The 21,850-nt window shown below is 47.5% G+C and overlaps 1 protein-coding gene and 1 long non-coding RNA gene across 4 annotated transcripts in view; one reads left to right on the top strand and one right to left on the bottom strand.

The window, feature by feature from the left end:
* Positions 1-11,512, bottom strand: part of LOC116655187 — a 55,863-nt gene extending 44,351 nt beyond the window's left edge. Inside the window, exons 1-5 of one of the 2 annotated variants that reach the window (XR_006507584.1) lie at positions 11,050-11,512; positions 10,930-10,989; positions 8,150-8,402; positions 8,030-8,089; positions 7,822-7,930 (exon numbers count right to left, since the gene is read on the bottom strand). This is a non-coding gene — a long non-coding RNA (uncharacterized LOC116655187). The remainder of the gene's footprint in view (positions 1-7,821; positions 7,931-8,029; positions 8,090-8,149; positions 8,403-10,929; positions 10,990-11,049) is intronic. The other variant, XR_006507585.1, reaches the window with a different exon arrangement.
* LOC6503773 (sex peptide receptor) overlaps positions 1-21,850 on the top strand; it is a 65,414-nt gene that overhangs the window by 32,357 nt on the left and 11,207 nt on the right. Inside the window, exon 2 of one of the 2 annotated variants that reach the window (XR_006507582.1) lies at positions 2,110-2,179. The gene's annotated coding sequence lies outside the window, so the exon portion shown is untranslated. Of the gene's footprint in view, positions 1-2,109; positions 2,180-5,343; positions 5,432-21,850 lie in introns of those variants that run through there. The other variant, XM_001963734.3, reaches the window with a different exon arrangement.

Raw genomic sequence — 21,850 nt, 5'->3', positions numbered from 1 at the left:
TTCAATTTTGTCTACGCTGGTCAGGCGTATGCAGATGTGTGTGTGTGTGGGGGGTGTGCGGACTGAGCACTGACCAAAGGAAGTGATCCTTCCCCCCACTACCCCCTCCCCTTGGCAAGACTACAAAGTGAGCAGCTGCGCCGCCACCCTCTCGGACGGAATTTTGCTTTATTTTATTTATTTTATTTTACGTTTAGCCCCGAATGTGCTCCTTTTTTGTGGCGCTCGTTCGGAGCTCGTTTAGACATCGTTTTGTCATTTTGTGTGTGAGTGTGTGTGTGTGGGTGCGTGTGTGAGTGGCGGGGTGTGTGTGTGCGCCTTAAATGTCAAACCCTTTTCAAAAATAGTCTGACAAAGGCCACAAAATTCGCTCGTTGTCCAGGACATTGAGGCGGCCGAGCAACATGCATCGTAAATTTTCCGCTCGTTCCTCCTCCCTTCCAGGATGCGGTGTAGTTTTCTTTATATCCTTCCATCGGGGAGGCGTATGTGCGACAGGATGTGTGAGACGGCAGACAAACAAAATTGTATTATTAACACATTCGGAATGGCCAAGTAATGCCTGGTCAAACGTGGCTAATATGCCTACAGAGTCCTTCATGCAAATTGTTTACCTTTCTCCCCCCCCGAATGCCACTGCACATTAGTCGCCAGGACACGCACGCACATTTTCCTAGGACACCAATGTCAATGCACTTCTGCCCGCCCCCCCCCCCCTAAGAGCCCCACCAAACTGGCAACTGCCAACTGCCAACTGCCTGACGCAACTGCCACTTGTCTGACTAGCTGTCCCAGCTCCGCTCCCCCGTCCCCGCTCATTTTCCGGCGCAGGACTCGCCTCGCCAGACTCTGTCCTGCCAGCTGCCAGTTTCAATTTGAAACAATGTCACGCGGGGCCAAGAAAGTGCAATTACTTTCATGTTAAGGAATCGCTTAGCGAAATCAGGCAGCAGACCTCCTCCCGTTTCAGTTTCAGTTTCAGTTTCCATTTCCATTCCAGTTTCTGTTTCTGCTTCTGAATGGACACCAATTAAATAGTTTTCCAAATGAAACTGCCACTGGAGGCGATGGCGATTGTCTTCGCGGAGCACAAAGCAGCCAATTTTGAACTTGATTGCAGAATGGCGACTGCCACTTCAATTAATAAACAGCGCTTCCATGGCGCGCTCTTAAATGAGTCGGGGAAGCTGCCCAGCCGGGCCACACGGCGTATGAGCGACGAAAAAAGTTTAATTTAATCTGCCAACACCTTTCGGCAGCCGGCCCTTCCGTTCCGAAATCAGTTTCTGGCCGTAACACTAATTCAATTATCCCACATGGCGTGAAATCTGCAAAAAATCTGCCCTAGTCAGCCGCTGGCAGGAATTTAGAGCTGACATGAGTTTTTTGCGGCACGTCCAAAGAATACATATACTTTTTAGTCCGATTAACACTGTAGGGAATGGAAGCAGGACAAAAGGACACCTAGGGATGGGTGGTGGTCGATGGGCAATGGGCAATGGGCTAAGGGCGTGGCATAGAGCCAAAGAAGGACTTTTCACGCGGTCCTCCTCCGTTCGCCGCTCTCTCTACAATGGAGGCCTTCCGCCTCCTCGGAGCTCCCTTTTTATTATTTTTTTGCCATTTTGTTGGTGTTTTGCATGTTCACACATTGACCCTTATTTTCCGCAGGACTCTCTGCCAGGATTTATGGGCATTTGAGTGTAGACGGAGCTTGTAGCAATTAGCAGGGCCAGAATAAAATATTTTGTTGACCTTATTTAAAATGTAATGACTGGCGGGCGGACGAGGAGTCCTTCTTGAATTTATTTGCTCCTGGCTGGGCCGGCGGGATGGAGGCCCTTCTAGGAGGGCCCTCTAAAAGGAAACCCGAAAATAAATTACAAATCAACCGAGGGACCACATTAGTCATCGACCCCTAGTGCTGTGGATTCAGAGATTCATCAAGTGGATCCCCAAATTATGCACAAATTAGAAATTAGACCGGAGGGTCGTTGCTTTCGGGTCCTTATCGGCTGGCGGGCGGACCGGGCGCATGAGTGATATACGAGTCCTTGATTGCAGCTGCCCCTCACTACACTCTCCCCCCTCTCTCTCTTTTTGTTGCAGCTCTGCCGGCCCAAGGACGCGGAGAAACTAGCCACTAGCCACTAGCCACCGAGGCTGCGAAGGAGGCAAGGTAAGAGCGAAACAAAACACTTTTAAGCAAGAGTCCATAGTCCGTAGTCCTTAGTACTTAGTCCTTGTTCTCAACAATGGCCAGCCTTGGGTCCGACAGCTCAATCTAATTGAATCAGTTTGGCAACTTAATTGCCAGCCTGCCATCGTGCTGGAGCCTGCTGATGACTTGTCCTGCCAATCGAATCCAATTTGGATGTCGTGTTTAAAGTCCTCGAATGGCAGTGCCGCTGGGCGGCTCATAAAAAGTCCTGTTTAATATCCGAAACTCCTCAGAGTGCCGCCTATAATCTGACATAATAAATATTTAGGTGGCCTGCGACAAAAAGAGGCGATGATGGGAGTGTCTGCTGTGACGTATCTGCGTTCGAGGTGACTGCTGGTCAATCGTAAATCTCGATTGGCGATTTGAATGCCACTCAGTGGGTGTGGCAGGGTGGCAGGGTGGCAAGAGTACCAGAGTAATTCATGTAACGATGGCAACAATGTTTGGACAATGAACGATGAACCAACGAGACGACCAGCGCCGTCGTTGTGACCTTTGAGCGGCGCAGTTTTTCGATTTTAAAATGTTCAAAGCGAGCAAGTGGCAAGTGCGGCTGCCACTGCCCCTGCTGCCACTGAAGCACCAACAATAGCAACATTTAGAAAGACAGAAACAAAACAAGCTGCAAACCAAAAACGACGAATTTATTTGCAACACGCGCCAGTCTGGACCAAGATCTGTCGCCGCAGATAATCCCGCAAAAAGGCATTTAGTTGACTCGCCCCGACGACTCCCGGCCATTATATGCCACTATATAGTATCTGAGTATCTGAGTATCCGAGGAGCGGACGCGCCCCGATATACGCCATACACTCGTGTAGTGTAGTGTAGTACGTCTCTGGGTAGTTGGCCGTGCACTCGCCCATCCCTGATGACAGCCATTAAAAAAGTTGTAAAGTGCTAAGATGCTCGGGGCTTGTATGCAATTAGCAAAACAGTTTTATGGGCCCCACATTCCGAAAACATGTCTAGCTCTAGGTCTGGCTCTGAGACTGAGGTCTGGGCTGGAAACATTCGACATTCGGCACAAATGCCGAAACAGAGTCTTGGGAGTCTTGGCAACTTTTCGGCGACTTTTCAGCCTTTTTCCGGGCAGGGGCTGGACAACAAAGTTGCCGAACGAGAAAAGTTCTGGCTCGGTTGCCAGGATTGATTACCAGGACACTGGCCAGCTGCTGGTGGCAGCGACAAAACGGAATCATCAAAGAGTTCCCCCAGTGCCATGTGTTTGTTATTAAAAATGTTGCCAAGTTCGTAAATAGGTTTTTCGTTCCACTCTAATTATGAATTTCGAGAGCACTTGCTAATTGGGGGGGATGGGGAGCTGTTCCCGGTTGCCCGGAAAACGAAAACCTGTAATGGGCCAAGGAGACACAACACATTAGCCGGAAGTGGCGCAAACTTTGCACTCGTGATGGACTCCGTCATGGACTCCCTCAAACGGACAACTATTTCGGAGCCTCCTCCATTAGCCGCAACTGCTCCGTGCGGCCAAAGTTGCCAATAATTATCCGAGTTGGCCATGAGGCGTGAGGCCGAAACATGGCCCATGAATTCCCAGCACGTCCAGGGGCCAGAGATCAGGGGGCAGGGACAACTAACAACTATTAAGCGAACTTTTTAATGCCCAACTTTGGCAGCAATGTGCTGTAAATTCGGGCCACGAGCTGTGAAGGCAGCCGAGTGATTGGCATGCCCCGGAACAATGGAACTGCACTAATCGGGCGAATCTACATCCCCGGATGCCAGCACTGGAAGCCACCTCCAGTGGCTTTTGTGTCTGGCATTTCTGGGTAGTAGTTGGCAGCCAGAGCCCTTTCTTGCAGTGGAGCTGCGGCGTGTATGCGCTAACCCCAGTTAGTAGGCCAAACGGCCTCCCTATCCCACCCCCCATATGCTGAGATTAATAAACCTGTTTTGTTCCGACCCGTCTCTATGATTTATAGCCGTAATTAAAATCTGTAGCTGCCGGCAGGCTGGCTCAAATAAGCCGCTAAGACTTTTGTCAAAAGATATAAAGGCTGTCTGGCTGGGGGTTAGTGGGAGAGGAGCTCTGTGGTGGCTGCAAGCCGGGAACTGGGAGCTGGAAGCTGGCAGCTTAAAGCGCTGGCCAAACGAAAATCCTTTTATGCCGGAATTTAATTAAGCCAAATCTCCCTAAACACACACATCCGCATGTGCCAACACACACACCCGGCCTCCGCCGAGAATACCAGAGGAAGCGGGCGCTGGGGGCCTTCGTCCAATATTGTCTTATTGTTCCAGTGCCCCTCGGCCCTCGCCAGGATGCAGGGGTGTTGGGGGAGGCGTTGTTGCGCTGCTATCTTCACGGCACAGCCTCCGTGTTTGTTGAGAGCTCGCACCGGACACGGCCAGAGACAAAAAACCAGAAAGGGGAAACAAATGGGCAAAAAACTAGCGACAGTCTGCACTGAGAACAAAGTCTACCCACTCGTGGTGGTCTTTAAACCTCAAAGGGTCTTTGGGTTACTCCCTTTCTTATCACTTCCAAATCATATATCATCTCATCACTCCTAAGCCCCGTCCTGGCGGGGCAGGATCTGTTACTTACTGTTCCCAGAAACCCCCAAAGCCAAAGCCACCGCCCCCCGGAACAATGGCCAGGAGCAGTCACAGTCACAGTTTCCCAGCCAACAACCCGGACTAACTCAATAGAGATATCTGTGCATATCATCGCCAATAAATTGCTCGAAACTGACTGCTTTACTGCCGCACCGCCGTGGATACACTCACTCTCGACTTGCACTCCTCAGCGTCCTCGCTCGGCTCAGCTCGGCGGGCACCACGGCGTATGCGGAATATTTATTGTTTGTTTTCCTTCCCATTTTTTGCCGCTCGGCCCGGCTTTTGTGAGGCTCGGCGCTGAAAGGTGTAAATCAAATGGCTGGAATTCGCATAAAAGTTCTCCTCGATGAGGCGATAGCCCAATAAACGGGTTTCGGGAGTGATGTGCGGGCTGCCCGAGTAATGGAATATATTATTTGCTGTTTTTCCGGCTACTTTTCCCCCTCGCGGCTACATTAGTTGGCCCGAGATGGGCGGGGCGCGTGTTCGGGCTCAGAACTACAAATTGGCTGTAAAGTTCGATTAGCCGGCGAGTCGAGTTGCGACTTTCGCGCGGTTCGGACGTCCAGTCCAGTGTTGTAGTGCAGTGCCGGCGACTAATCCCCCGGTTCATAATCACTCGTAAGTCCGCCCTCATATTCCGCATAAATTGTAGAACTGCCAATTAAATGCAAAGTCTATTCCTGGCCTGCCCCGGGAAAAGTTAATAAATTCCATTTAATTGCCACCAAAACTGGAAAAAACTTGGCCCGAAAGTGTGAACGGGGATAGGAGCTAGGAGCTAGAAGCTAGGACCTGGGTCCTGGGTCCTGCGACCTGCCAGGGAGAGGGACATCTAATTCAATTACCGTTAGCTCGGTCGTCTGCCAAGCGTCTCAATATAAAAACTCAATTTAATGGGTGCCGAGCTTGTGGTGCGTGTGAGTAAGTGGGTCGGGCTGTATCTGGGATCTGGGCGGGTGAGCGGGTGAGCGGGTGTGTGAGTGTGCATGTTTGAGGTCTCCAGTCTCCGAGTCCCTTGAAAGCCTGTCAACAACAGTCAGCGATGCGGAGCGACCAGCAAGGACCACAACAACAACATCTTGCAGCAATATTGGCTGCCAAGCGAGGAGGAGAGCCAGAGTGGAGAGGACTGGGACGAGCAAGGACCAAGACAGCAACAGCAACAGCCACAGCAACAGAATTACGGCAAAGGACTCGCACAAAAGCGTAAAGCCAACATGGGAAAAAGGAAACTAGATCACTTTTGGCTTCCCACGACCGCAAATCAAATGCGAGTGCACAGGAATCCAAACAGCAGAGAGTATATTACTTTTTAAAAACTGAAGCACTGACCTGGGGGAGCCACTATTTAAGCTGATAGACCGATAGAGTGCAGAATGGATCAAATTTCAATCATATTTCAAATTAGAAACCACAGCCCATTAACGACGCCAGCAGTCCCTAACTCACAGAAGATACTAAAGGAAATCCCGGGCCATAAAGCACCCGAAGTTATGAATAGATTCCAGCATCGAGTGTAAACACAGCCCCGAGTTCCAAGATAAACAAAGCCCCAAAATCACTTTAAATTGGTTAAGTGAACTCGCCGCCAAGAGCCGGGGCGGCCAAAAAAAGACGGCAAAGACAAAGGAGCGGCCAGCAGGCTCGAATGACATTTCGACAGAAATTAACAGTTCGTGGACCCAGAATAGGATTATATACGTATGTACAGTGCCCTATATATACACATAATTATGCCCACTTGGCAATGGAAATGGCAATGGCAATGGCAATGGCAATGGCAATGGCAGTGGAAGTGGCAGTGGCTGCGGCAATGAAGATGGCATCGATGCCTTTGATGGCTTCGATGGCGACGATGCCGACGCTTCAATGAAGTGGAATCTGGAATCGGGAATCGCGAATTCTGAGTCCACAATCCAGAATCAGGACAGTGCGGGTGTGCGGTTGTGCGTGTGTGCATCATTCAACGAAATTTGTCACGATTACCAAACTCAATGTACACTTCACTTCAGGCGACGTTGGACGACCGACAACCGACAACCGATAACCGACGACCGACGACCTCCTTGCCACTGACAGAGGAGGCCCCAGACTGAGGAGGGGACCGAAAAGGACAGCAGCTGATGGATAGAAAGAGAGAGGCAGTCAAATGACAACGTCAGCTGAGGGGCAGATACTGCCAAATGGCGTAATTGATTCACTTCGATTGATTTTGGCCACCAGCTGCGTCCGCCGGGCCGGGCCGGTCTGGTTACTGACTTTTCTCGCCTCTGCCCTGGCCTGCCCGGCCGGCTTCTGCAGCTTTTTCAGCTTTTCATCTCACAGCTTGCCACGTACTTATGCGGCCTGCGACAAATGCTCATTATGAGGCATCAAACTAGTTAAGGCAACTCTGATGATGTGCCCGACACATGAAGGCTGCGGCTCCTGCCTGGAGCTGCCCGGAGCTGAAGGGGCGGGCCATTTCCCAAAGGACTTGCCCGCGTGGGCGCTGGCATAAAGGAATTTCTCCCTCAGACGTATTTCCTTACCAGCCAGCCTCTCGAAATATGTTTTTAATAAATCCGACAGTGCGTATGAGTGATATTCCCCCCTTGAGCTTGATCTAGGGACTCCTTTGTTGAAACTTTAATTCAATTTCTCCAACTTTTCACTTTAAACTTCGAGATGCCTGTCTCTTCAATTCGAATTCCTTTCATGGCCCTAATAATCGTGCTTCGCTTTATTTAAAATGCAAAGTTGCACGGCAATTAAAATTTCGTAACGACTTGTGTATTAATTTCATTGTCTACCAAATATTTTTATGATACGACGCTGAAGACACCCAGGGGAGGACTAACTTTGGAGTATTTCCTGCCCTATGGGCCTCCCCAAAGTGCCAGATTCCATGAGACTTGGCAATGATTATGATTGTCGGCTTTTTCTTATCTGAAGTCTTTCTTAATAGCCCTCATATTTTTCTTTCAATTGAAATAATAAGTAAATAGTATGAAGATTTGGCGACTCACCCTCTCTATCCTCTGCTGCTTTTTAACTTTTAGTTTTCTTAAATTCTTTCCAGCACTTTTAGCACTTTGCATCTCACTTCTATCATAGGCTGTTTGTTTTAAAGGCGTTCTATGAAAAAAAGTAATAAAAAGTAAAACTAGTTAATGGAATGTGCTTAAGTCACTTTTTATGAGCTGGCGTAACTAAATTAATTGTTTTAAAGCTCACCTTTTCCATTGCCTCAAAGCTCCATCACTTTTTATTGAGTGCTGTCACTGAACTTCACAACTAAAAAAAACGGGAGATAAAAATAAAATACGCAAAACACTATTAGGAAAGTGCACTTACTGGCTCGAACAAAAAATATTTAAAAATGCATATTTTCCAGTCATTCTTCCGCTTATTAGTTCTCTCCTATTTCCACTTAGTTTCGCAGTTTGAGTTTCACCTTCCCGTTGGAATAAAAATATTATGAGATTGCATAGAATTCCTTGCTTTGAAACTCCGTTCCTTTATGGAGGAATTTTTAAATTATTTTACATCATTCACGTCATTGACAGAGATTCCATGCTTTGATCCTTCCGGTGCTACTGAATTATTTCTTAAAGAAATTGAAAATATATGAGAGTCTTGGATTTAAATGCAGTTTAGTAGGAAATTGTATCACCATTCCAAAACGGTATCCCATTAAATGATTGGATAGATATTTCCCGAGATACAGCCTTCGCAAGGGGCCATATTTGGGTTTCGGGGGCAGTCCTCCATTTTCAAGGGGGTCCATCAGAAATTTTTGAAAAATATCGAAAAAAAATTCGACCTCCAGATTTTAATGCAGAATGAAAGAGAATTTATTCACGATTCTAAAACGGTATCCCGTTTATGGATCGGATAGATATTTCCCGAGATACGGCCTTCGCAAGGGGCCATATTTGGGTTTCGGGGGCAGTCCTCCATTTTCAAGGGAGTCCATCAGAAATTTTTGAAAAATATCGAAAAAAAATTCGACCTCCAGATTTTAATGCAGAATGAAAGAGAATTTATTCACGATTCTAAAACGGTATCCCGTTTATGGATCGGATAGATATTTCCCGAGATACGGCCTTCGCAAGGGGCCATATTCGGGTTTCGGGGGCAGTCCTCCATTTTCAAGGGGGTCCATCAGAAATTTTTGAAAAATATGGAAAAAAAATTCGACCTCCAGATTTTAATGCAGATTGAAAGAGAATTTATTCACGATTCTAAAACGGTATCCCGTTTATGGATCGGATATATATTTTTCGAGATACAGCCTTCGCAAGGGCCATATTTGGGTTTCGGGGGCAGTCCTCCATTTTCAAGGGGGTCCATCAGAAATTTTTGAAAAATATCGAAAAAAAATTCGACCTCCAGATTTTAATGCAGATTGAAAGAGAATTTATTCACGATTCTAAAACGGTATCCCGTTTATGGATCGGATAGATATTTCCCGAGATACAGCCTTCGCAAGGGGCCATATTTGGGTTTCGGGGGCAGTCCTCCATTTTCAAGGGGGTCCATCAGAAATTTTTGAAAAATATCGAAAAAAAATTCGACCTCCAGATTTTAATGCAGATTGAAAGAGAATTTATTCACGATTCTAAAACGGTATCCCGTTTATGGATCGGATAGATATTTCCCGAGATACGGCCTTCGCAAGGGGCCATATTCGGGTTTCGGGGGCAGTCCTCCATTTTCAAGGGGGTCCATCAGAAATTTTTGAAAAATATGGAAAAAAAATTCGACCTCCAGATTTTAATGCAGATTGAAAGAGAATTTATTCACGATTCTAAAACGGTATCCCGTTTATGGATCGGATATATATTTTTCGAGATACAGCCTTCGCAAGGGCCATATTTGGGTTTCGGGGGCAGTCCTCCATTTTCAAGGGGGTCCATCAGAAATTTTTGAAAAATATCGAAAAAAAATTCGACCTCCAGATTTTAATGCAGATTGAAAGAGAATTTATTCACGATTCTAAAACGGTATCCCGTTTATGGATCGGATATATATTTTTCGAGATACAGCCTTCGCAAGGGCCATATTTGGGTTTCGGGGGCAGTCCTCCATTTTCAAGGGGGTCCATCAGAAATTTTTGAAAAATATCGAAAAAAAATTCGACCTCCAGATTTTAATGCAGAATGAAAGAGAATTTATTCACGATTCTAAAACGGTATCCCGTTTATGGATCGGATAGATATTTCCCGAGATACGGCCTTCGCAAGGGGCCATATTCGGGTTTCGGGGGCAGTCCTCCATTTTCAAGGGGGTCCATCAGAAATTTTTGAAAAATATGGAAAAAAAATTCGACCTCCAGATTTTAATGCAGATTGAAAGAGAATTTATTCACGATTCTAAAACGGTATCCCGTTTATGGATCGGATATATATTTTTCGAGATACAGCCTTCGCAAGGGCCATATTTGGGTTTCGGGGGCAGTCCTCCATTTTCAAGGGGGTCCATCAGAAATTTTTGAAAAATATCGAAAAAAAATTCGACCTCCAGATTTTAATGCAGATTGAAAGAGAATTTATTCACGATTCTAAAACGGTATCCCGTTTATGGATCGGATAGATATTTCCCGAGATACAGCCTTCGCAAGGGGCCATATTTGGGTTTCGGGGGCAGTCCTCCATTTTCAAGGGGGTCCATCAGAAATTTTTGAAAAATATCGAAAAAAAATTCGACCTCCAGATTTTAATGCAGATTGAAAGAGAATTTATTCACGATTCTAAAACGGTATCCCGTTTATGGATCGGATAGATATTTCCCGAGATACAGCCTTCGCAAGGGGCCATATTTGGGTTTCGGGGGCAGTCCTCCATTTTCAAGGGGGTCCATCAGAAATTTTTGAAAAATATCGAAAAAAAATTCGACCTCCAGATTTTAATGCAGATTGAAAGAGAATTTATTCACGATTCTAAAACGGTATCCCGTTTATGGATCGGATAGATATTTCCCGATATGGATCGGATAGATCACTTCTATCATAGGCTGTTTGTTTTAAAGGCGTTCTATGAAAAAAAGTAATAAAAAGTAAAACTAGTTAATGGAATGTGCTTAAGTCACTTTTTATGAGCTGGCGTAACTAAATTAATTGTTTTAAAGCTCACCTTTTCCATTGCCTCAAAGCTCCATCACTTTTTATTGAGTGCTGTCACTGAACTTCACAACTAAAAAAAACGGGAGATAAAAATAAAATACGCAAAACACTATTAGGAAAGTGCACTTACTGGCTCGAACAAAAAATATTTAAAAATGCATATTTTCCAGTCATTCTTCCGCTTATTAGTTCTCTCCTATTTCCACTTAGTTTCGCAGTTTGAGTTTCACCTTCCCGTTGGAATAAAAATATTATGAGATTGCATAGAATTCCTTGCTTTGAAACTCCGTTCCTTTATGGAGGAATTTTTAAATTATTTTACATCATTCACGTCATTGACAGAGATTCCATGCTTTGATCCTTCCGGTGCTACTGAATTATTTCTTAAAGAAATTGAAAATATATGAGAGTCTTGGATTTAAATGCAGTTTAGTAGGAAATTGTATCACCATTCCAAAACGGTATCCCATTAAATGATTGGATAGATATTTCCCGAGATACAGCCTTCGCAAGGGGCCATATTTGGGTTTCGGGGGCAGTCCTCCATTTTCAAGGGGGTCCATCAGAAATTTTTGAAAAATATCGAAAAAAAATTCGACCTCCAGATTTTAATGCAGAATGAAAGAGAATTTATTCACGATTCTAAAACGGTATCCCGTTTATGGATCGGATAGATATTTCCCGAGATACGGCCTTCGCAAGGGGCCATATTTGGGTTTCGGGGGCAGTCCTCCATTTTCAAGGGAGTCCATCAGAAATTTTTGAAAAATATCGAAAAAAAATTCGACCTCCAGATTTTAATGCAGAATGAAAGAGAATTTATTCACGATTCTAAAACGGTATCCCGTTTATGGATCGGATAGATATTTCCCGAGATACGGCCTTCGCAAGGGGCCATATTCGGGTTTCGGGGGCAGTCCTCCATTTTCAAGGGGGTCCATCAGAAATTTTTGAAAAATATGGAAAAAAAATTCGACCTCCAGATTTTAATGCAGATTGAAAGAGAATTTATTCACGATTCTAAAACGGTATCCCGTTTATGGATCGGATATATATTTTTCGAGATACAGCCTTCGCAAGGGCCATATTTGGGTTTCGGGGGCAGTCCTCCATTTTCAAGGGGGTCCATCAGAAATTTTTGAAAAATATCGAAAAAAAATTCGACCTCCAGATTTTAATGCAGATTGAAAGAGAATTTATTCACGATTCTAAAACGGTATCCCGTTTATGGATCGGATAGATATTTCCCGAGATACAGCCTTCGCAAGGGGCCATATTTGGGTTTCGGGGGCAGTCCTCCATTTTCAAGGGGGTCCATCAGAAATTTTTGAAAAATATCGAAAAAAAATTCGACCTCCAGATTTTAATGCAGATTGAAAGAGAATTTATTCACGATTCTAAAACGGTATCCCGTTTATGGATCGGATAGATATTTCCCGAGATACGGCCTTCGCAAGGGGCCATATTCGGGTTTCGGGGGCAGTCCTCCATTTTCAAGGGGGTCCATCAGAAATTTTTGAAAAATATGGAAAAAAAATTCGACCTCCAGATTTTAATGCAGATTGAAAGAGAATTTATTCACGATTCTAAAACGGTATCCCGTTTATGGATCGGATATATATTTTTCGAGATACAGCCTTCGCAAGGGCCATATTTGGGTTTCGGGGGCAGTCCTCCATTTTCAAGGGGGTCCATCAGAAATTTTTGAAAAATATCGAAAAAAAATTCGACCTCCAGATTTTAATGCAGATTGAAAGAGAATTTATTCACGATTCTAAAACGGTATCCCGTTTATGGATCGGATATATATTTTTCGAGATACAGCCTTCGCAAGGGCCATATTTGGGTTTCGGGGGCAGTCCTCCATTTTCAAGGGGGTCCATCAGAAATTTTTGAAAAATATCGAAAAAAAATTCGACCTCCAGATTTTAATGCAGAATGAAAGAGAATTTATTCACGATTCTAAAACGGTATCCCGTTTATGGATCGGATAGATATTTCCCGAGATACGGCCTTCGCAAGGGGCCATATTCGGGTTTCGGGGGCAGTCCTCCATTTTCAAGGGGGTCCATCAGAAATTTTTGAAAAATATGGAAAAAAAATTCGACCTCCAGATTTTAATGCAGATTGAAAGAGAATTTATTCACGATTCTAAAACGGTATCCCGTTTATGGATCGGATATATATTTTTCGAGATACAGCCTTCGCAAGGGCCATATTTGGGTTTCGGGGGCAGTCCTCCATTTTCAAGGGGGTCCATCAGAAATTTTTGAAAAATATCGAAAAAAAATTCGACCTCCAGATTTTAATGCAGATTGAAAGAGAATTTATTCACGATTCTAAAACGGTATCCCGTTTATGGATCGGATAGATATTTCCCGAGATACAGCCTTCGCAAGGGGCCATATTTGGGTTTCGGGGGCAGTCCTCCATTTTCAAGGGGGTCCATCAGAAATTTTTGAAAAATATCGAAAAAAAATTCGACCTCCAGATTTTAATGCAGATTGAAAGAGAATTTATTCACGATTCTAAAACGGTATCCCGTTTATGGATCGGATAGATATTTCCCGAGATACGGCCTTCGCAAGGGGCCATATTCGGGTTTCGGGGGCAGTCCTCCATTTTCAAGGGGGTCCATCAGAAATTTTTGAAAAATATGGAAAAAAAATTCGACCTCCAGATTTTAATGCAGATTGAAAGAGAATTTATTCACGATTCTAAAACGGTATCCCGTTTATGGATCGGATATATATTTTTCGAGATACAGCCTTCGCAAGGGCCATATTTGGGTTTCGGGGGCAGTCCTCCATTTTCAAGGGGGTCCATCAGAAATTTTTGAAAAATATCGAAAAAAAATTCGACCTCCAGATTTTAATGCAGATTGAAAGAGAATTTATTCACGATTCTAAAACGGTATCCCGTTTATGGATCGGATATATATTTTTCGAGATACAGCCTTCGCAAGGGCCATATTTGGGTTTCGGGGGAAGTCCTCAAGGGGGTCCATCGGAAATTTTTGAGAAAATGCCAAAGATATTAAGATTTTCTCTAGGAACCTTTACGGAAAGCGTGGCTAGTTGGAAAAAGGACCGTAGGGTGTACGAGCTGGGGTGCTGACCGACAGAAGGGTATGCAAAGCTCGTGAAATTTTTCCGACTGACTGGCGGATGATTATTATCATCTCAGCCGTTTCCTTCAGCCCGGTCCCTTCGGCCGAGCTCATATTTATGTGGCCGGTGGGAGCTGTTGGCCGAGACTTAAGTGATTTTGCTGGCCACACGAAAAGTTGGCAGCGGACAGCTTCCAGCTAGGGGTCCGATGTCCGAAGGCCGAGCTCCGTGCTGGCCAGGCGGCTGGCTCTTTATTTTATTTTTCTGATTATCGTTATTATTATTCTCGTCAGTTTCTGGCGCTGCTCTCTTCCCGGTGCGGCGCCCTTTCAGGTATATTTATGGTGTATTTATAGGACCGAGACGCATACAACATTTAGTTCATTGCTCGACGCCTGCCATTTTGATTCGTTTCTACTTGGCTGACATCTTTTTCATGTTTACTTTTGACTTAATTAGGGAGCCATCCGAGCTTTCCCGCCGCCACCCGCGCGCGGCCCGACCTCCCCGGGCTTTCTCCGACACGTGTTCCGCAGACTCTGTAGTTCATTTCGCCCACAATTCGTGACAATATTTGAAGGTCTTCCATCTCCAATCTTTGCCTTTGTTCGCCGACTCGCCTTCTGGTGCTGAGGGCCACCGCCGCCGCGACTTATGAACTGAACTGAGCAAGAATAATAAATGAAGCGCGGCCGGCGCGAGTGTTCGACTGTGAAATACGCTTTTCGAAATCCTAGTCCTGCCCAGTCCTAGTGGGCACCCCCAGGGAGCTATCTCATAGATCTGTATCTGCATCTGGGCTTTATTGTGCCACCTTTTGTGCTCGTTTCTGGGAAGTAGTTCTTTGCGAGTCTAATGAGTCATTGTAGCAATTACTCCAGACTTCCCTACACAGAGGCCAATTTGTAGGAGCGATTTATAGTGAAAGTTTTTCCCGCAGAGCCACAACAAGCAGCTGCACTGGATTTAGATGTTTTGTGCGAGCATCTCGCAGATACTTCTCCTCCCGACTGCCACAACAAAAGGCTGGCCGAGGACTGGTCGGGGCCTGGATAAATATCTTTGCATAATTAAATCCAATTGGGCGCACAACTCGCTGCTTTGTTCGCCCTCTGGGGGAGGGGGCACGGGAATGGGAATGGCCAAGTCAATCAAAAGTTGGCCCAGAGCGGGCAGGACAGACAGAGCCACGAAATAATAACAAGGACGGACTACAATAAAAGCCGCTTCTATTTCCAGACGCGGCATGGAAATAGATCGCGACGGAGCGCCGAAAGCCAAGACTAATTGGCAGCTGGCGGGCCGGGCAGGCGGGCAGCCGGGCAGGGCCAATTAAATTATATTTACGCAGCGCCCTGATCGGAGCCCGCTTCCCAGCCATATATCACTGACCAGCTCGTAAATCGCCTGGCACTATGACCGCCCGCTGCACCCGGCTATATATCTTCGATCCGATCAGCGGCAGACGCCGTTTGTTTATCCGACTGCCCGAGACTGATTCACCGGAGGAGCGACCCATTGACGCAATTCGATTAGTTGTAGCTCGGAAGGGCGGAGCAGCTGGTGACCAGGACCTCGCCAGGACCACACATCCTCCCTGTGCTGCTCCCTGTGCAGTGGCTGCGGGCCATATTTTCATATTTTGCTGGAATTCATTCTACGTATGCGGTGGGTCCAGGGTTAAGAATTGGCGGTTTGTCCTTCGGGCGGTGGAGGGTGGAGGGTGGAGGGTGGAGAGAGGAAGGACAAACACGCCAGTGGCATGCAATTGTTTTCGTTGCAGGAACTGGGTTTCGCTTAAAGCGAGCTTTGGGAATTCGCCCAGCAAGCGGGTGAGGCAGCTTTATTAGTCCTCCTCTTCCGGGCCATCCAGCCATGAAAAATGGCCAAAGAAATGGCTCTATTCTCTCCGAGATTGTCCCCCATACCCATGCTTAATGCTGTGGCTTGCGGATTAGAGAACGTATTTAAATGGAATGTTTAAATTGGATCTGGTCCATTGTTTCCTCTTCCGGCTTGTAATTTTAAACCCATATTTGAATTTTGAACAAGCAACTTTCCGGCAACCAGCAAAGTTTCAATTTAAACTTTCGAACAGTGTTCGGCTGGCAAACCCCCATCCCACCGGTGGTCCGGAGCCAGTGCATCCTTTATGCAAAAAGCGCTCCCAGCCAGGTTTCCAATTACATTTTATGCGTTTCAATTATACATTTTTGCGGCGAGAGAGTGTGCGTTTTTGGACATTTATTGATTTTCCCCCGTGCGGCCAGGGATTCCTTCGAGCAGAGTGGATTTTAATTGCCGCCGGCCATCGGAAAGGAGTTTAAATTGGTTTAATTGAGACGAGCGACGGGGGAGGGGCGTCCTAGGTGTATGGCCAAATCATAAATTTGGCCAAACAGCAGCAGAAACCAGACACCCTTGCCTTCTGACTACAGCCTACAGTCGGACTGACAGGCGGACAGACAGCCTGTCTGCTTTCTGCTGTCTGCCGGCCTGATGGATGCTGCTCGTTATTGGATTTTATGCCCCGGACTACGTAACGACGTAGGAGACAGCCGCCGATGGCGATCGCCGAACATTGGCCTTGTCGCAGGTCGTTGCTGTCTAATTTCCCGGAAAATCGAACAGGTGATTCCGACCCAGCGCCGACTACATAACTATTTCAATTTGGCATCCAAGTGGCTTTCCGGCACATTAAGTCTGTTCCACCTGCCCTGCTCCCGAGTGGCCAGACAGTGGCGGCCAAAAATGTAGCGAGACATTAGCGGGCCTTGGCCTGGCCTTCTGTTCTGACCTGTTCTGGCCAGCCGAGATGAGCAGGCAGCACTCTGACTAATCAATTAATTCAAAAGAGTCGTTCCCCGCTCGTCAAAAGACAAGCGGTTTCGAGCATTTGGCCCGAAAGTTTCAGCCTAATGCTCCGCTCCGAGTTTGAAACAAATTATATTTCCGTAAGCTTGTCTCGCTTTAAATTCGTGTTTAACTTTCGCACACATGTTTGTGGTTTGCGGGAGGAGTGCCTGCCAGTCCCCACTTTCCTGCCGCTTTCCTGCCACTTGCCACATTTCCACTCTCAGGCAGCCTGGCTCGCAGGCAGCTTGTTTGCTGTTTGGCTCTGCACTCAGTGCGCCAACACTTTAGCCACTTTTCAATGGAGGCGGCCCAAAAGATTTAGCCTGGCTTCTGGCGGAGGCTGCTCCTCCCCCGCCACGCCCAGCCTCTCCCGCCTCCCTGGGAGGCATGAAAAACTCGTACATTTTCTACAAACATTTGGCAAATTGTTATAGAAAAAGCTCGGCGCACACATGGGAATACGTACATGTGCGGCGACTAGTACACATGTGCTGGTTTTGGATAAATTTGGTTGCGAAACTCGACTACAACATATGTTAACGACGCATTTGCCTTGGGAGGATGTCTGCAGGACGTAATCTGCTGTCTCGGCTGCTCTTGTTCGTCCGGCCAGGACACCCTACAGTGCGAGTCAGCCAGCCCGAAAGGGGTGTGCCTTTAAAGACTAGTTCTAATAGTTTCGGGAATGAATAATGTCCTGGGCTTAAAACTTAGACCATTATCCTCTGGGTAGAGCATCTGCCATTCGATCAGGAGCCTCGGACGGCCCAGCACGTGCCTCGGCGACACTCATACAGTGAAGCCTGCTTACCCACACCCTGCACTTTAAATTCCTATTACGCAAGGCGCAGGCCTGTGATGTGCAGGACTCTCCTCAGGACTGTCATTACGGGCCGAGAAAGCGGAGACTGTCTGATACCCGGTACTTCGGGGGTCTCTGGGGGCAGGCACATAGAATACGTTCTTTATTGAGTGCCGCAGTGGCAGACCTAGGCGAAGGACCCAGGCGAAGGACCCTGGCCTTGCGAGGGACGAGGCCCAACACAAGTCCCACCACTAGTCGGGGCAACCCGCGGAGCCTAAATAGATTTATAAATCTGCGGAATTGCGTTTTCTTTGGTGGCATTTCACAATTCCGTTCTGCGGATAGTGGCGCCGCATTAAATATTAAAACTTGCCAAGAAACCCCGCTCAAAAGTGTCTCAATCGCAAGGTGAGAGACGCAGTCCTGCGTTCCTAATCCCCACAAGCTCCTCCGCCGCTTGATCAACCAGTGGCTGAAATCCACATTTGTTCGCAGATTCCATTCACGAGGAGGAGGAGGATGAGGAGCCAATCGGGCGTATACTTGTTTTGCCATCATTGGACATATTTCGCCGCGGTGGCCCGCCACCCGGCCGTCTTCTGGGTCGGCCATTTGCATATTTTGCAGCCAGCGCCAAGTCTGAGGGCTAACGGTAACGGCGGCCCTAACTGTAGCTGTAACTGTAACGGTAACTGGAACCGTAACGGCAACCGTAATGGCGCGGTGCTTAGAGCCTTGGCTTTAGCCGCGGCTTTGCGATGTAAATGCGTGCCATTTGGAATAACGAACTGCATTCCACACGCACCTCCGCCACCAGTTCGCCACCAGCTCGTAGTCCGCCACATATAAATAAATACTCCTCCATATATATGCGATATATATTTAAATCCAGCTGTCCTCGAGCCAGCAGGGTTTGTTGAACCGCTATTTCCACCTTTATTCGAATTTAAATGCGAGCTTGAGCTCGAATACGGGAGCGGTTTCGACTTCATTTCCGGCGCTGTTTTGGGGTTTTTCATTTTCCCAGCCCGGGCCTGAGCCAGAGCCAGAGCTAGAGCCAGTTTACGGCTTTGTGGCATTCGAATTGAATTGGTTATAAGACGGAGGACGGAAGACGGAGGAGGTGCCTTGCAATATCTGCAGCAGCTGCTTGAATAAAACAGCTCTCCTGCCAATCCTGAATGATTCATTTTCGGCAAACTGCAGTCGAAAGGGGCCGCAGGTGCAACACTGCGGATGAGCAATTTCTGGCTCAGGACTAGCAGTAGCTGTGGATTATGTCTCATAACGGGTTCCCGCAAACGCCATCTATGTGCGGCGTTAAGTGGGTGGCGGCAGGCGCCAGGCGCCCCCCAAAAATTAATCAGGTAATGCTACTTAAACCCAAGTAAGTGTGCCCTAAGCGGTTTTTCCCCGAACGGAGAGTGAAGTGTAACTGTAGCGCCCGCTGAAAGCGTCACTTTTGTTCCCGACTGAGAGTTCCTGAAGAGGGGTCTGCCATGTCGCGGCAGACATCTAATCCTTTTTATGGGCCCCAGACACGCAAGGTGCCGCTAATGCCGACTGGAGGGGCTCCAATTTGTGTGCGGCGGCTTATCACTTATCTAGCCGGCTTTCACGAGACTTCTAGCCTTGTAGCCTCCTAGCCTTGGCTCCCAGGATCCAGGGATCCGGGGATCCGGGGATTGGAGATTGGGGAGTCTGCGAGTATGGGGTGGGGGTTCCGCTCTGGATTTTTGGCCATTAGAGAGAAATGCTGGGCGAAACGCGAAAAGCCAGGACTCAGCGATGCGTGCAGAGTGGCCGGCAAAAGTTTTGGGACTCCTAGGACTGCCGGAGGCGGCTGTGCCTCTGAGTGGCGGGGGCGTGGCGGAGCAAAGCCGCCTAGCCGCCTAGCCCGGGGCTAGCCCGCCATTGTGCTGCGATGATGCCTTTTTATTTTAATTCCCAAATCGAAAAAGTTTCGCTATGGCGATTACGCCGAGGAAAACTCTAAACGCTCCCAGCTATATGCTGGGGAGGTCCTGGGGGAGGGGCGCTATCGGAGGGTCCATCGGATGCGGCTGAGGCTGGGGCTGGGGCTGGGGGGAGGACTGCGTATGTGAACTACTAATTCAACATGTCTGGGAAGTTTCTTTCGGCGCTGGCCGTAATGTCGCAGCTTTATCTTCCAGCCAGCCCAGAGCTCATTTCGTATGCTCGCCAGGACGAGGAGGCGGAGGGGATGTCCTTGCAGCCCTCAAACGATTACAAATGATTAAGTCCGCAGTCAGCCACAGTGCTGAAAGTGACAATAAGTGCAATTTGTGACTCTTCTTGGAGGAAGCACTCCTCTTTTCGCCCAGTGCCCTGACTCGGCATGCCGGCGGAATGAAAATGAGCCACATTAGATTCCCCAGGGCGCTTCTGACTACCCGCCTTCCGCTTATTATTTCGGGTATTAATTGTGGCGAGTTGGGCCTGCACGCAGCCATCGGCTGTGAAATTTATTCATTGCACTTTCCAGAAGAGAGCGGAGAAAGTGGAGAGGGCGGAGAAAGTGGATAAGGCGGAGAAAGCGGAGCAAGCGGAGAGGAGAAAGCAAACATGGCCAAAAACAAAAGCGAGACAAAGGAGATGGAGATTATGTCGCCTAAATGGAAAATGGAAAATGGAAAATTACTTAAGCCATTCGAAGGAGCCTCCGCCCTGCCCTCCCTTTCATTCATCTTGCCTCGGGGGCCACGCCCTCTCCTCTCCCGCCCCCGCAGCACACACACACCAGCACACACATTGTGTGCCTTTGGGGGAATTTCCTCTGATTTTTGTTTCTTTTTTGGCTTCTTGGTAAAAAGTACAATTAAGTTCATCTAGCAGCCCGCCCCTCCCCGCTCTTCCGACTTTTTCGACTTTTCCGACGACCTCGTTCTATTTGATCGACTTTTCCCTCTTTTTTCAGCCAACAACGTTGCCGTTGGCCTGTTTGTTTTAGCCAACAACGGAAGGGGCGGACCAGGGCCTGAACCAGGGCCTGGGCGTGGTCGGAGTGGGCGGAAAATGTCACTTTCCATAACAGAAAATGGAATCACCACACACGCGGCTCTAAAGTGTGGCACTATTTTCGAAATCTGTTTAGCGGGAAGTGCCGAGGAGCTCGAGATCCGAAGGCCGTGACTAGTCCTGACTGGTCCTGGGATGGCCAGGCTCCGTCTTGGCTTATCTGAGGTGAGCCACGTTTTTTGGCCAAAGCCAGAGCCAGAGCCAGGCCAGACAGTCGGTGCTCATCAATTACCTCTGGTAATGTCGGAATGATGCTCCTCCCGGGGCAGGAGAAACTACTCTTTATTGGAAATTCATTCGGCCAGAGAGATGTCCTTGCCAGGACTAGAAGACAGTGGCTGGGGGAGCCGGAAGCAGAGGCATTTTAATGGCAGTTTTAGTTCCACTAATCGCTTTATGATGATGACTTGCCTATGTGTCTGTGTGCCAGTACGTGTGAGGAGCTCCTCGAGGCTGCTTTTTGCTGCTTTTGAACGAGATTCGCATCTGCGTGTCCTAGTTAAAGTTCTCCATCATCGCCTCACGTAGTAATGGATCAAAGATGGCGGCTAATGTCTACCAGGACGAGGCATGGGCCTGCCAGTGGGCGGTGGAAGGCAGATCCAAGGACCAACGCCAAGGAGCAGATAATTAGCGGGTTGTGCAACTGGTTGGCCAACTTCGTCAACCAAACGAGGCTCTGTGAGATGGACTTGTAGCTCAGTAATTCCCGGGGATTATCTCGTCCTAACTCTCGTATTGGAAGAAGTTTTCTTGATAGGATGGCAGTCCGAGTCCCAGCAGGTCCTTGGAGGATTAGTATTTTAGTTATGCCAGCTAACCGCGTTCTGTGGCTGCCACATGTTACCTTTCCTGCCACACCATCACGGCGAATGCCAAAGGCTGTCAATGCAATCCGCCGGAGAAAGTCGGAGAAAGCGTGCAGCTGAAGGAAGAGTGATGGAGCCAGGTCCCACTCGCAATTAAACGACTGTCGGGCATCCTAGCTGGTTGCCAGTCAGACCCTGATTGCAGTATTTTGCATCTGGCATTTAGCGCTGATTCCCCGCTGATTGGCAAGTTGATTACTTAGTTTGTCTGATTTCCGTTCGTTTTTTGTGTTTTTCCCTCCACTCCAAAAC

Source organism: Drosophila ananassae, chromosome XL, assembly GCF_017639315.1.
Source record: "Drosophila ananassae strain 14024-0371.13 chromosome XL, ASM1763931v2, whole genome shotgun sequence".
Lineage (NCBI taxonomy): Eukaryota > Metazoa > Arthropoda > Insecta > Diptera > Drosophilidae > Drosophila > Drosophila ananassae.
Note: the sequence above shows the minus strand (reverse complement) of the source record. Positions and strands in the feature narration are given on the sequence as shown.